Source organism: Helianthus annuus, chromosome 10 (genome assembly GCF_002127325.2).
Source record: "Helianthus annuus cultivar XRQ/B chromosome 10, HanXRQr2.0-SUNRISE, whole genome shotgun sequence".
Classification (NCBI taxonomy): domain Eukaryota; kingdom Viridiplantae; phylum Streptophyta; class Magnoliopsida; order Asterales; family Asteraceae; genus Helianthus; species Helianthus annuus.
In genome coordinates, this window is record NC_035442.2 from 167,666,815 (window position 1) to 167,683,341 (window position 16,527).

Below are 16,527 nucleotides of genomic sequence, written 5' to 3' on the forward strand. Positions count from 1 at the left end.
TTATGGGTACCAACATCCATCATTGCCACATTTATATTTTCGTTGCGACGTTTTTAGGTTGTGACACAACACTTCACCTAAAACCAGCGACAACCATAAAACACTCATGCCACAACCATAACCCAACCAGGCGCCATGTTTTAGTAAAAAAAAACATATACAAAACAAATGTGTTTTTTGAACTTCAAAATCACACGTGTTTTTGGGATATTTGTAAACAAAACAAGAAAAAAAAAACAAGTTGTTACATACATGTAATTTTTATTTACACACTTTTGATGAATATTAAAAATTAAGTTAAGAAAACTGAGACCTGCTTAAAAAAAACCCTTCAATTTTAGGATGATTTCACAAGTATATATGGAGGTGTAACCTTAATAAAATGTACATGTAACTTGAACTTACGTTAACTTATTCGTCTGGTACAAAGATAAATCTTTAATCCTAAGGAGAAAACCCAAGAACATGAACCAAAACTTATACTCTGATATTAGGAATACAAAACCCCACAAAAAAACTAGATTGGTTTCGGGTTTCTAACACATATTGCGCACACACACACAAGGCAAAACACACGTACCCGCAAAAACATATTTTCTTTGCCATCTAACCATAAGAAAGATAAGAGTGGAAATACGAGACACAAAATAAAGAATATAATTAGGGACTTATACAAATCTGTTCCAAAATAAGATAAAATCCACCATCCAGCAACAGATCTTAAACTGAAACGTAATTTGTGAGTTTTGAAAACCATAACTTTCCACTCACAAATAGATCTAAAGTGTAACAACCCTCGAAAAGACCATGACAAACATTAACCAAGACTCCAAACATGCACGATGAGAACCAGCACGAAAAACGAAGGAGTCCAGACCTTGGCCACGTCGCCCTATGCAACGGTGTTTGTAAGTTCAGGTAGCATGACGCGACACACCCATATTCGACAAAGAACACGTGGCAGACCTACAGTAGTGACTAAGGCCACCTAAGCCCTAGCTAGTGCCGTCATGCTATGCGAAGGGATTGGACCATGTTGGTCGCGCGACGCGACGTGGTGAATCCACAACTATAAATTTGACGAGATTTCGGCATTTCAAACTGCTCAAACTTTCAAATTTCATTTCTCTTTCTCTCATTGCTATTCTGCTCTGTTGCTGTTATACCCGATACCCTGAAACCCTAAACTCCTCTCCGTAGTAAGTATTTTTAACCCTGGTCATTGGTACGATACCCTATCCAATCGATCTAAAACCCAACAACGGATGTCAAAGTGTTGCCTGTATAAGGTTTAAATTGGGTTAATGCACTAATACGTGTTGCATTGTGTTTGTATTAGGAACCCAGGTTTAACACCAGGAGGCTATAGTAATAAACCCTAAATTTACAATGTGAGTCATTCTTTTTTTTAATCAAATGCTTTGCAAAACCATAAGTGTTTTTCAGTTATACTTACAATGGTTAAGTCTTTGGATTTTGAAATTACTGCCAGTGTGTGGGGTTTTGTACACACTACTAGTCCAACGTCACTAGTTGAAAGAATGATCAACAGTGATATGACCACATTCATTGTAACTGCCAACGTGACAAATACTGATTTGAGTAATTGAAAGATATAAACAAATGTAAAAACTCTTGATATTGTAAATTATAACAAGGTGTCTTTTTATAAATGGGAATGAACTCACTGGTATTTTTCGCTGATAAAATGTTTTTAAACGCGTTTCAGGGAACTTACTGTGAAAGTAAAAGAAGCCTGCTATGTGGCACTGAAAGCATAAATAAAATGGCTATGTTACTAGAATAAAGAAAAGAAATTGTGTTTTATCAATTAGGGTTTATCCCTATAAAAACCTTTGTTTGTAATATGGATTTCATCCCAATTGATTAATATTAAACTTTGGTGTTTGACAAACTCTGAAACTTTTCCTAACTACAATCCTGATGATATTTCCGCTGCGAATTTAATAAACACCGGTACCACTTGTATCTGCTCACGGCTCCCGTCCAGGGTGTGATCGGGGGATATGACAGAAGGTGTTATCAGAGCCACTGGTTTAAGCCATTTAGGTGTAATTATAATACCTAAACTTAAACATTAATGTTAGGAAATTATTATAAAATAACCTATGTGTTTTTTCTTTGAAAATAAATTTATGTATATAAATGATTTTTATATTATTTTTAACGATTTTGAGTCCAGTGTATGAGTGACGAAAACGTATTTGAAGCATTCCAAAACATTTCTGATTTGGAAATGGACGAAGGACCATCCAGAACAAAATCAGGATACGAGGTGGATAAGGACGAACCTTTCATTTTCCAAGCCCAGCCAACTGAAACCCAACCCCCTAAGAAACGAGGTTGGTTTAATAAGGAAAAAAGGAGAAAAGAGAAGAAAGAAGAAAAACCAAGTTGCCACTATAACCCTAATAGAAGGTTCCGCCCAAATACCTGTTACCAAACCTTGGTGGGAAGAACTAAACCAGAGGTTAGCCAATTGTGACCTATTCCAACCTATTAAGAATAAGATAAACTTAAACCTACCAGCAAACCCTGAATCAATACTACCACTTTACCCGATCAACCATTAGAACTGATACCTCTCTATCCAGAACCTATCCCGATGAACCCTCAACCAATACCCATTGTTAACCCAGAAGAAATCCCAAGGATACCTGCACCGGCACCAGATCCTATGGAACAGTGGTGGACGAATGACTAGCAATTCCAAAACTCATGCAAGACCCTTATCTCCAGCCACCACAATTCCCACCATACATACCAAATGCCTATCCAGCCATGAGCCCCGAGAACATCGCTAAGTTGAGGCAATATGGAGAGGAACTGATGACGGGAGGAAACTAGATCCATACAATTGGAGAAAATCTCGTCTAGAAGTACGACGAGAGAGAATTTCAATTCTGAAAACAAGTCCAGCCTAATATAATATAATATATATTTTTTCCTTGTATTTTATAAAATATATATATATATATATATATATATATATATATATATCGACGCATACTAAAATTGAAATACTGACATGTTAATTATGGTTTGTATTTATTAATGAAGCCATATATAAAAAGAGTAGAACGTCACAATGTTTGACGATTTTGATAAAATGTGCTTGGAGTAATTGTTTTGTTTAAATTATTCTGTGATATTAATACCTGAAATTTTTGCAATTCAGATGTCGAATGAAGTAAATCAAGAAATTCACGCTAGTAACGATAACGGAAATCATATGGATAAAAGTGTTACAGAAAATATAGTAGCCTAAGGGATAACCGATGCCATACCACTAATTATTGAAGCTATTAAAAATCCTATGCCTAAAAACAATAATACTATTATAGGCAATAAGCGTACTCACACTGAACCTAGCCACAGCGTCAATGGAGACAATGGTATTCTTATCAAAGCTCCATTTCCTAAACGAAAGAAAACCATCGCCTATGGTTGTTCTTACAAAGAATTCTTGTCTTGTAAGCCAATTGAATTCTCCGATAATGAAGAAGCAATTGCAGCATTACGCTGGTTAGAGAAAACTGAAGCTGTTTTAAAAATTAGTAAGTGTACTAAAGAGGATAAAGTAATGCATGCTTCTAATCTTTTCAAAGATGAAGCATTAGAATGGTGGAAACCATTCTTCAATCAAAAGGGAGTGACATGGTTTATGCGATGGAATGGAATGACTTTAAGGAAATGACTGAAAGAAAATTTTGTCCTCCTCATGAAAAGGAACAGATAGCCAACAAGTTCCTAAACCGTAAGATGATTGGTGTAAATTGTCGCAAATTTACTACCAAGTTCTTTGAATATGCAAGGATAGTACCAGCCCAGGATTCGCCAGAACCGGTACTAATTTCCCGTTATATCTGGGGTTTAGTTAGTGAAATCAGAGACATGGTCAAGGCAACTAGGCCACAAACTATTGAAAAAGCAGTGGAACTTGCTAACACTTTAACAGATGGACTGATTCGCACACGTGAAGAGAACCAGAAAAAGGATTTAGCCCAAAAGATTATCCAAGAACTACGTTCTGGTAATACCTACCGTAGAAAAGGGGCAGGTCCATCATCTTGATCACCTTTATGTAGATTCTGTAAAAGGAGGCATGCGGGAAGATGTGCTTATTGCTGCAACTTCTGCAAGATACCCGGACATAAAGAGGAAGAATGTAGAAAGAAAGCTACTATCTATGTTCTATTGTGGGGAAACATGTCACATCAAGTCAAACTGCCCAAAACTAGCCACAACACCTAACAACAAGGCAAAAGCAACTGAAGAACCCAAAAAGAATGCAAGAGCCTTTATACTGACAACACAAGAAGCAGAATTAATTCCCGATGTGATAAACGGTACGTTTCTCGTTCATGATGTCTACCTAAAGTATTATTTGACTCTGGTGCAAACCAAAGTTTTATAAATGCTGCTTTCTGTCAATTACTCAATCAACCTTTAACTAAACTTTGCCAAGACTGTATTGTAGAAACGGCAAATGGAAATACTATCAGCATACGCGAAATCCTTCAGAAAGGAAAGATAGAATTATTAGGACATAAGTTCACAGCCAACGTGTTACTAATAAATCTAGCTGAATTCGATGTTGTGTTAGGAATGGATTGGTTGGTAGCCAATTATGCATGAATATTGTGTGATCAAAATTCGGTTGAGATATGTACGCCAACATGAGAAAGGATCACAATGCAGGGAGACAAGCTGACTACATCAACAAAATTCATCTCTGTGATGAAAGCTGCAAGCTACACATGAAAAGGAGGAATAGTGTATATAATCTCGGCGATCATTAGCACTAAAGGAAAAGAATTAAAAGATATTTCTATATTATCAGATTTTTCAGATGTTTTCCCAGAAGTGCTACCTAGACTATCGCCTGATCGCTAGGTTGAATTTAGAATTCATCTAATACCAGGAACTGCACCGATTGCCAAGGCACCCTATCGTTTGGCACCAACGGAGATGCTAGAAATGAAGATGCAACTAGACGAACTATTGGAAAAAGGTTTCATACAATCTAGCTCATCGCCTTGGGGAGCACCTGTATTCTTCGTCAAGAAGAAAGATGGATTGATGCGAATGTGTATTGACTATTGAGAATTGAATAAATTCACAATTAAAAATCGGTATCCATTACCTAGGATCAATGATCTATTCGATCAACTTCAAGGAGCTAGATTCTTTTCAAAGATTGCTTTACGCTCAGGATACCATCAACTGAAAGTACAGGAAGATGGCATTCCTAAAGGCTAAAACTGCTTTCAGAACTAGATATGGTCATTACGAGTTCACAGTCATGCCATGCGGTTTGACAAATGCTCTGGCAGCATTTATGGACGTGATGAACAGAATATGTAAACCATACCTGGATAAATTTGTAATTGTCTTTAAAGACGATATACTTATTTATTCCAAGAGCAAGGAAGAGCATGCCGAGCATTTACAAGTACTTCTAACATTATTGAGAAAAGAAAAGCTTTATGCTAAATTCTCAAAATGTGAATTCTGGTTACAAGAGGTACAATTTCTTAGACATTTGATTAATCATAAAGGAATTCATGTGGATCCTACAAAGATCGAGGCAATTCCCAAAAGGAAAGTCCCTAATTCACCAACGGAAGTAAGAAGTTTTCTTGGATTGACAGGATACTATAGACGCTTTATTAAAGATTTTTCTAGAATAGTCATTCCATTCACTAAATTAGCATGCAAATCAGTTAAGTTTGAATGGGGACCAAAGCAGGAAGAAGCGTTCAAGATCCTAAAGCAAAGACTAACTAATGCACCAATACTCGCTTTACCAGAAGGAACTGAAGATTTCATAGTATACTGTGATGCATCAAAATCAAGATTTGGATGTATGCTGATGCAACGCCAGAAAGTGATTGCTTACGCCTCTAGACAATTGAAGAAGCATGAAGAAAACTACACAACACATGATCTGGAATTAGGAGCGATAGTTTTTGCCCTCAAAATTTGGAGACATTATCTTTACGGTAGTAAGTTCACTATCTTCACAGATCATAAAAGTTTAAGATATATTTTCGGGCAAAAAGAATTGAACATGAGATAAGGACGTTGGATGGAAATCCTTAGTGACTACGATTGATATTCAATATCACGCAGGAAAAGCTAACGTAGTAGCTGATGCTTTAAGTTGTAAGTATCTCGAGAAGCCAAAAAGGGTAAGCGCTCTCAGATTGAACCTGCAAATAGACCTAATGGAAGAATTGAAAGAGATTCAAGAAGCAGCAATCAAGGATGATGCTGAAGGATTAAAAGGAATGATGAAAGAATTAGAAAAAAGGAACAGATATAATTTGGAAATTCCATAAGAAAAGAATTTGGTACCTATCCAAGGAAATCTACGAAATCGAATTCTGGAAGAAGCTCATAAATCCAAGTATACAATGCATCCTGGAAATGACAAGATGTATCATGATCTATGGAAAAATTTCTGGTGGATAGGAATGAAAAAGGACATAGCGAGCTATGTTTCTAAGTGTCTAACTTGCTCACAAGTTAAAGCTGAACATCAGAAACCTTCAGGTTTACTTCAGCAATTGGAGATGCCAATTTGAAAATGGGAATTGATAACAATGGATTTTGTTACCAAACTACCCAAGACACGAAAAGGTAACGACACAATCTGGGTGATTGTGGATAGATTAACCAAGACTGCACATTTCTTACCAATGAATGAAACTTTCAGTACGGAACGTTTAGCGAAACTGTATGTGGATGAAATAGTCTCATTACATGGAGTCTCTTTATCTATTGTGTCCGACAGAGATAGTCGTTTTACTTCTCATTTTTGGACCAGTTTTCAAAAAGCTATGGGAACTCGACTGAATTTAAGTACAGCTTATCACCCTCAAACAGATGGACAAAGTGAAAGGACAATTCAAACTTTGGAAGACATGCTTAAAGCCTGTGTGATAGATTTTGGAGGAAGTTAGGACGATCACTTACCATTAATAAAAATCTCTTACAACAATAGTTATCATACAAGCATTAATGCTGCCCCATTTGTAGCACTTTATGGACGAAAGTGTCGAACTCCAATATGTTGGGCAGAAATAGGAGAAAAGCAATTGTCAGGTCCTGAGATTGTACAAGAAACGACTGACAAAATAATTGAAGTCAAGGAAAGATTGAAAACGGCACGAGATCACCAAAAGAGCTATGACGATCATAGACGTATACCATTGGAATTTCAAATTGGAGACAAAGTACTATTAAAAATTTCTCCTTGGCAAGGAGTAGTCCGATTTGGTATGAAAGGAAAGTTAAGCCCAAGATACGTTGGACCATTTGAAGTTATCAAGCAAATAGGACCAGTAGCTTATTAGCTACAGTTACCTGAAGAAATGGTAGGTGTACATGATGTATTTCACGTATGTAACCTAAAGAAATGTTTAGCTGATGAATCATTGATAGTACCTCTTCAAGACATAGAGGTAAATAAGAAACTGAAGTTTGTTGAGAAGCCTTTACAAATTGAAGATAGAAAGATTAAGAATCTCAAATACAAAAGGTTAGTTCTGGTCAAAGTGAAATGAGATTCGAAAAGAGGGCTGGAATACACATGGGAGCTAGAGTCAGAAATGAAGCGTAAATATCCTTACTTATTCCAGTAAATATGGAGGAAGAGATTTGAAATAAGGTGGGGAGGATGTAACAACCCTCGAAAAGACCATGACAAACCTTAACCAAGACTCCAAACACGCACGACGAGAACCAACACGAAAAACTAAGGAGTCATGACCATGACCACGTCGCGCTACGTGACGGTGTTTGTAAGTTTTGGTCGTGTGACGCGACACACCCATATTCGACAAAGAACACTTGGAAACCACATGGCAGACCTACAATAGTGACTAAGGCCACCTAAGCCCTAGCTAGTGCCGTCGCACTACGCGACGGGATTGGACCACGTTGGTCGGGCGACGCAACGTGGTGAATCCACAACTATAAATTTGACGAAATTTCGGCATTTCAAACTGCTCAAACTTTTAAATTTCATTTCTCATTCTCTCGTTGCTACTTTGCTCTGTTGCTATTATACCCGATACCCTGAAACACTAAACTCTGCTCCGTGGTAAGTGTTTTTAACCCTGATCACTGGTACGATACCCTGTCCGATTGATCTGAAACCCAGCAACGGATGTCAAAGTGTTGCCTGTGTAAGACTATACTTTGTTAATTACGTAGGGGTTTTGATCTCGTGATTATCGTTAAAGTTTGAATTAGATTAATGCACTAATACGTGTTGCATTGTTTTTGTATTAGGAACCCAGGTTTAACACCAGGAGACTATAGTAGTAAATCCTAAATTTACAATGTGAGTCATTCTTTTTTATCAAATGCTTTGCAAAACCCTAAATATTTTTCAGTTATACTTACAGTGATTAAGTATTTGTATTCTGAAATTACTGCCAGTATGTGGGGTTTTGTATACACTACTAGTCCAGCGTCACTAGTTGAAAGAAGAGAGTTAAATGCCATTTTAGTCCCTGTGGTTTGGGCCATTTTGCCAGTTTAGTCCAAAGGTTTCATTTTTAACCTGTGGGTTCAAAAATGTTTCACAGTTGCCATTTTAGTCCACTGGGTTAACTTCATCTGTTTTTTCTGTTAACGAGAAGGCCAATTCGGTCATTTTATATGGCTGAATTGCCCTTTTAGTTAACAGAATTACATACGAAATGACCAAATTGGCCTTCTCGTTAACAGAAAAAATGGATAAAGTTAACCCAGTGGACTAAAATAGCAATTGTGAAACCTTTTTGGACCCACAGGTTAAAAATGAAACCTTTGGACTAAACTGGCAAAATGGCCCAAACCACAAGGACTAAAATGGCATTTAACTCTTGAAAGAATGATCAACATTGATATGACCACAGTCATTGTAACTGCCAACGTGACAAACTAGGAGGCTATAGTAATAAATCCTAAATTTACAATGTGAGTCATTCTTTTTTTTTTATCAAATGCTTTGCAAAATCCTAAATGTTTTTCAGTTATACTTACAGTGATTAAGTATTTGTATTCTGAAATTACTGTCAGTATGTGGGGTATTGTATACACTACTAGTCCAGCGTCACTAATTGAAAGAATGATCAACAGTGACATGACCACAGTCATTGTAACCGCCAACGTGACAAATACTGATTTGAGTAATTGAAAGATATAAATAAATGTAAAAACTCTTGATACTGTAAATTATAACAATGTGTCTTTTTATAAATGGGAATGAACTCACTAGTATTTTTCGCTAATAAAATGTTTTTAAACGCGTTTCAGGTAACTTACTGTGAAAGTAAAAGAAGTCTGCTACGAGGCACTGAAGGCTTAAATAAAATGGCTATATTACCGGAATAAAGAAAAGAAATTGTGTTTTATCAATTAGGATTTATCCCTATAAAAACTTTTGTTTGTAGTATGGGTTTCATCCCAATTGTTTAATATTAAACTTTGGTGTTTTACAAACTCTGAAAATTTTCATAACTACGATGCTGATGATATTTCCATTGCGAATTTAATAAACACTGGTACGACTTGTATCTGCTCACGGCTCCCGTCTAGGGTGTGATCGGGGGATGTGACGTAAAGTTTTCGGATGATGGATAAACCATTTTCGGTTTGAAGGTGGAGGGTTTACACAAAAACGTGTTGATCGTTGATGGTATGAAGGTCCCACTGATTTAATCGGAAACGGATAACCATCCAATGATGATCAAATGTGGTGAAGTTGATTAAAAATGGAGATAATAAAATGGTTGTAAAAAAGTGATGAAATAGTAGAGATGATGAATTTATTTAAATAATGATAGTCAAATGGTTTAAATTGATTTTATTTAATAGATTTTTTTGTTAAATTTAACGATCATTCAACCGTTAAACACTTCAAAGTCATTCAAACTATCGACTACTACAACCAGTGAGTGATACCCGATTAGCCTTACCCAAACGACCACGTCAATGTTACCGGTTGGGTAAGGGCTACCCGAAAGGCAGGGGCGGACCCACGTTAAACGGAACGGGGTCCCTGGACCCCAATCTTTTTTTAAAAAGTAGTAGAAGCGGTATATAAAATTTTCTATGGACCCCATAAAATAATTTAGTTGGACCCCCTAACAATGAGATTGAGCCTGGTGCAGTGGTAAAACCCCTTGTTTGCACACAAAAGGTCTTGGGTTCAATAGTTGTTTGTTTCATTTTTTTGTGTTTTTTTTTAAACCTGATTTTAAATTAATCACTCTATTTTTTTTCCTATTTCAATTTTTTCTCACCTATATTTAGCTGAATGTGTAGTAAATGAAACTTGTAATTTAGTTATGATATTGTTTTCTATTATGTTTCTCGACCCGACCCGACCCGACCCGAACAACGACCAACCCAAAAAATTTAAACACCGGAAAAATTGGACCCCATTGTCCAAAAATCCTGAATCCGCCACTGCCGAAAGGTGATCAACTTGTGGCCCGAGTGCCATGAGTCTATGCCCATACAATGTCTTCCAACTTTTATCTTTGTCCTTTTTTTATATTATTGTTTCATTATTGTATCTATAAATGGTTTTTTTTTTTTTGAAGGGTGACTTTCAATATGTACATGGACCATTGGTCACCAGGTTCCCGTCAAGGACGGTTACCCGTCAGCCCAGCATTCGCAGACGCGATGTTCTATCGGGCCCCGGCTGCCGCTTTGACTGACCTTCGCCCGGAAACCATACTGTCCCCACACGAGAAACTCGCTGGGGTAACAGCTGGGTAAAACCGGATTGCCCTAAGGATCGAACCATGCCTCGGTAGAAAACGATCCATCATTGGGACGTCCCGCACCTTTCGCCGCAGCCGGGAGTCGAACCGACGTCTTAAAAGTCGAGACAAAAGTTTATAAGTTGTCGAGAATTGAATAGAAAGTAGAAACTCATAAGTCATTAATCATTTGAAAAGCAAAGGCTGTTTTAATTTAAAAAGCAGAAAATGATTCCACCCCAGCTGGTTGATGCATTGGAAATGATGGGGAAGACTCAGGTTCAACTCTTGATCTCATCCGAGTTTTCTACTACAGTGCATTTACTCCAGAGGGTCGGCTCTTGCGGAGGGTGCAACTCCTGTCATGTGGCAGGAGGCTGAAAATTTTCTCGGGGACAGCGTAACGCCCCTCTCGACCAGACGTGTGCCCGGTTAAGACAACATAGTCCTGATAATGAGTAGTGGTGAGCCTGCGTCTTGCGGGTGTGAATTAGCCGTCTGTTGTGAAGTTCACGTGTCAAAAAAATCATTTAAAAAGCAAAGGCTGTTTTATTAATCATTTAAAAAGCAAAGGCTGTTTTAATAAAAATAAAAATTAAAAAAAAGAAACTAAAAAGCAAAGTGAAAGTGGAAATGTGTCAGTGTTCACATTGGTCAATAGTCAGCTAAGCCGACGGCTGTTCTACCTTGGGACCCGCCATTAGACACAATCGTCTACAAATTATAAAAAAGAGTATATTTGTTATATATACACAATATAAATGTTTTTTAGTTATAATTAGTATGCATGTGGTCTATTACGAAGAGTTCAAATGAGAAAATAATTTGTAAAAATAAAAAAAAAATTCAATCAACAACAATGTTTCATTTTACTTTATTTAATTTTTGTATTTAATATTAGTGTAAGGGTATATTGGTAAACTTAGATGGATCATTAATTGGCAGTCATCCTTTTTAATACTCCCCCGTCCTATTAGAAGCATCATATTTTGAATTTTCAAAGTATTTATTTACAAACTTTGACCTTAAATAATTTTGTTTGTGTTAGATAATACTTAATGAAAGTTATATGATTTGAGTGTGTTTTACAAGTGTTTTTATCGGGTTAATTTTCATCAAGTTTTATATAACACAAAAATGTATAATTAAAGTCAAAGTTTATAAATAAAGACTTTGAAAATTCAAAATAAGACACATTTAATGGGACGGAGGGAGTAGCTAACTATGCTAAATTTGTAACTTATTTTAAAAATAACATATTTTTTCAAAAAAAAAAGAAATAATATATAATTTAAAGTATAACATAAATTACGAGGTCTGTAGGATAAATTTCAATATGTGTGTAACACCTCAAAACCCGAATGTTTATATTTGTCGTATGTCCCTATATGACACATCATGAAATAAATAACTAGGCTATTTAACCTAGTTAAGTATATGGCCAAAACTATTAAATGGAGAGAGTTGTGCCAAATGTGTTTTAAGTGCCAACATGAGGGACTAAATGGAGTAAGATGGAAGTTGAGTTATTAAAATGAAAAATCAACACACACTTCGTGTGTGTTCTCGAACGTACAAGGGCTTCAACGAGCCAAACCCTAACTCAACTATAATCATCAAATTGAAGGGTGAATCGAAGCTCAAATTCATGAATGAACATGAATTAATGATCACCTTCTCATGGGGATCGTAAGGTATGTCTTAAAGATTTGATTGGTGATCTTTCACGAAGTGGGTTATGTTGTAACTGATGAAATTGTATGAAATTAAGGATGAGTATGTGTTAGAATTGTCATATAGAGCATGGATTATGCATGGTTTAGCTTAATTTGATGTTTAGAGATGAAACTCGTTGATTATGGTGATGATGACGACTTGAATGAATTATCCATGTCTAAATTCTTGCTTAATGTTGATGTATTTTGATATGTATGATAGATTCTTGTTAGAGGAATTGAAAGAAATGTGATACTAGTATGTTTGATGTTATGTATGAATGATTCATGTTGATTAGTAGAAGGATTTGGATGAATTATGTATAAGATTAGAAAGATATGCATGAGCTAGTTGTACACTATGCTTAGGGGGTAGTACACATATTAAAAGTATGATGAACTTATGATGAATTTGAGATTAGATCACTTGTAAGTGATTAACAAAGTAATTATGAAGTGGGTTTTAGATAATGTGATGTAAAATGATGATTTACTTATGTTAATGATGTTTGGAATCATACATGTATGTGAATGTTTAAAGAAATCGGATAGGAAATGATAGCTTAGCATGATATAAGGATGTACGATAAATTCCATATAAGATCCGTGTGATAAAAGGGTTGTGACGAATGATGAATGAACTAACTATCATAAGAATGATATATGATAGTTGATGCTTGGTAAGCGGCAAGGAAGCTTTGGGAAGAAGCGGGTCAAACGAGACTAATGTGCACGAGAAGCATATTCGGACGCTAGGTAAGTAAAGCTTACACCCCTTTTTGTAGAATATCTATTCAATGTTTAGATTACAAACATGGTAAGTAAATGTGTGAATTATGATGTTCCGACAAGTCTTGGTATGGGTCGGAACATGTGGTCATGTTAAGAAACTAAGTTGATGGCTAAATAGGGTAAAAGGGGCATTATGGTAATTTTGGTTGCAAGTTAACAAAGTAATAAGTTACATGGATGGGATAATGAATAGCTAATATCCCACAAGGATTAATGGACATTTAGACTTAACGGGTCAAATGGTGAAGATGTCACCCTTTGGCGTTATCGACTAATGAATTGCTTTGTTAAGTATTATGAATTCACAGAATATATAGGATAAGGATTTGCGTTGCTATTATCTAGCAATTTAGCGGATGAAGTATTAAAACGGGTCACAGCTTTGATCCGAGCAAGGTATGTGCATTTACAATTGTAGATAAGTCGCATGATTGGTTAATTATGCAATGAAGTCTTTTGTAGTAAAGGATGGGTCAAAGTTGACAAAATCGCCCTTGATGGGTAAAACGGGCAAATGGTCTTAAAAGTTGATTAGGAACAAGCTATTTGATTTAGTGAATGTTTTGAAAAAGTAGGAAAGCGAGAAATATGATTTTCGTAAGCCAGGGACCTTAAAATGCGGAATATACCTTTAACGGGTCAAAATAAGCATATGAGCGAAAACAGGTTAAGAATGCGTAAGAAACACGTAATTCGAACCTAATATGATGGTCAATATTGAAATGATGTATCTCATGAGTTTATAGATCTAATAAACATGTTTGTTTGATATAAACAGGAACGGGTCAAAATTTGGTAAAAAGGGTAATAAGTCGAAGACTTAAAAGTCTGAAATTTTATTAATCCGGATGTTGGGTTTTAACTCCATGAGATGGAGAATTAAATTACGGACGCGTAGGAAAAAGAATCGTGTAAAACGGATCAATAACGAATGAGTTATGTCCGTTTTCGTAAAACTTGGTTTGGCTGGAAATATGCAGCAACATAAAATGAACTTGCTGTCAAAAAGGGGGCTAGGTGGGGCGTCTAGCCCCCCCTGAATCCCAAAAATTGTTTGTTTGCTCCGTTTTGTCTTGGGAACTCGTTTAAACGCGTTTTAAGTTGCGTATGACTAATTTAACTTACGTTTTTATGAGCATACGTGTATGCCCATATGTAGATAGGTATGTATGTATGTTTGTATGTATCTATACATCTATGTAGAAGTGTATGTAAGCATGTATGTGCGTACGTATGTAAGTTTATAAGTTTGTGAGCAAATACACGCGAATATATGAAGGTGTATACGAGTAGACATGTATGAGTTGGTTATGTTGCAAATAGGGACGTATGTATGTATATATATATATAACGTCATGAGTGTGCGTAAAGATGTAGGTATGGGTGTATGTAGATATGCATGTATTAACGTAAACGTGTTTATATGTGGGTATGTATGTATGTAATTGATTATGTATGATCGTACGCGGGTATGAATGTACATAAGTAGGTATGTAAGTATGCATGTATGTATGTATGTACGCAAGGTTTCAGTATGCCTGAATATGGATATTATTATTAATGTACCTTGTGAATGAAGTTTAACGCAGGTACAATAAGAAAGTTTCACCACAGGTTAATCAGATGGAAGGCTGGAATGTAAAGAGAATAACAAATTGAAAAGTAAACAAGAATGAATCTTGTATGTTACAATGTGTACTAATGTTATGACTTTTGTGGTGAGCGCAGGTAGTACGAGTCACGAAGGATCATCAAAGAGTCGAGATCGAAGACCGAGTCACAAATGAGATTGTACGGGAACGTTGATGCCTATAATGTAGTAAACATAAGCTATGTTTTTACTTGGTAAATAAGTCGATTGATGGATTTATGTGAAAGAGTTATGTTAAAGTTAAATTTTAAATGAGTCAAGGTATTCATAATGAAAGAAATTTTATGGCACGAATTTCCGCTGCGACTCTTTGTCAAATACGTATTAGGGTCTTACAATGTGTAAGATAAATTTCAAAACGTGTATAATAAATTTTAATGTGTGTAAGCAAAAATTTAAGTGTGGAGGATGATAATGTTTATGACTAACTAATTAGTCAAAGATAATAATAAATGAGTTGAGAAAAAAACTATTTAATGTTTTACATTTGTACCATTTGTTCATTTTCTTATTAATTTAATTTAATTTTTCTTCTTAAATAAACCTTCCTCTAGTATGTATATACACAATCTAAATGTTTTTTTAGTTATAACTAGAATTGAGACCCGCCGCAATGCGGCGGGGATTCTTTAGTTATGACTAAGTCGATTTAGGACCCCGCAGGTTATGTTAAACCTGTCAAACGGGGAAAAATAGATGATGTAAAAACGTTCACCCACACCCGCACGTTGCGTCATGTTAACTCGCAAAATTTAGAATAAAACGGAAAAAAGTTAAACCAAAGACGCATGCTGCGATGCGTTAAGTCACAAAATTTAGAACCAAGCATAAAGCGAAAAATTTGCGGAAAATGAAAACTGTAAAGGAACAAAGTTGAAAGTAAAAAAAGTTGTGAGGATAGATTGCAAAAGATAAAAAATTTTGGGTTAAAAGTAAAAAAAACAAATAGTTTTGAGCTAAAAGTAATTTATGAAATACTTTTGGTTGAAAAGTAAAAAAAATCAATTTTTTTTTGGAAACCCCCAAAGCCAAGGTTACGACAACCTTATGCATAACGGTTTTTTCTTTGGAAAACCCCCAAAGCACACGCCGCGTTGCGGCGGGGCGTAAAACGGTGTCAAATAGTACTAATGTCACACAACGGTTATCGACCACCAACACTGACTCGACCTAGGGTCTGCGTGTTGCGACGAACCTGTCAAACATGAAAAAATAGAGGTAAAAACGTTGAACCACACATGTACGTTGCGTCGTATTAACTCGAAAAATTAAGAACTATACATAAACCGAAAATTTGCTAAAGATGAAAAAGTAAAAGTGACAAAAGTTGTGAAGTTAAATTGCAAATAATGAAAAGTTTTGGTTTGAAGTTAAAAAAACAAATTATGTAGGGTTAAAATTGCAAAAGGTAAAAACCTTTGGGTTAAAATTAAAAAATCAAAATTTTTTTTGAAAAACTCTTAAAGCATATGTTACAAGTGGTTATGCACAAAATGTTTACTTATTTATATATGGAATAATAGTATGCATATAATGTTATGTTTACAAAAATTATGCTTTTATTGAGTAATAGATTGAG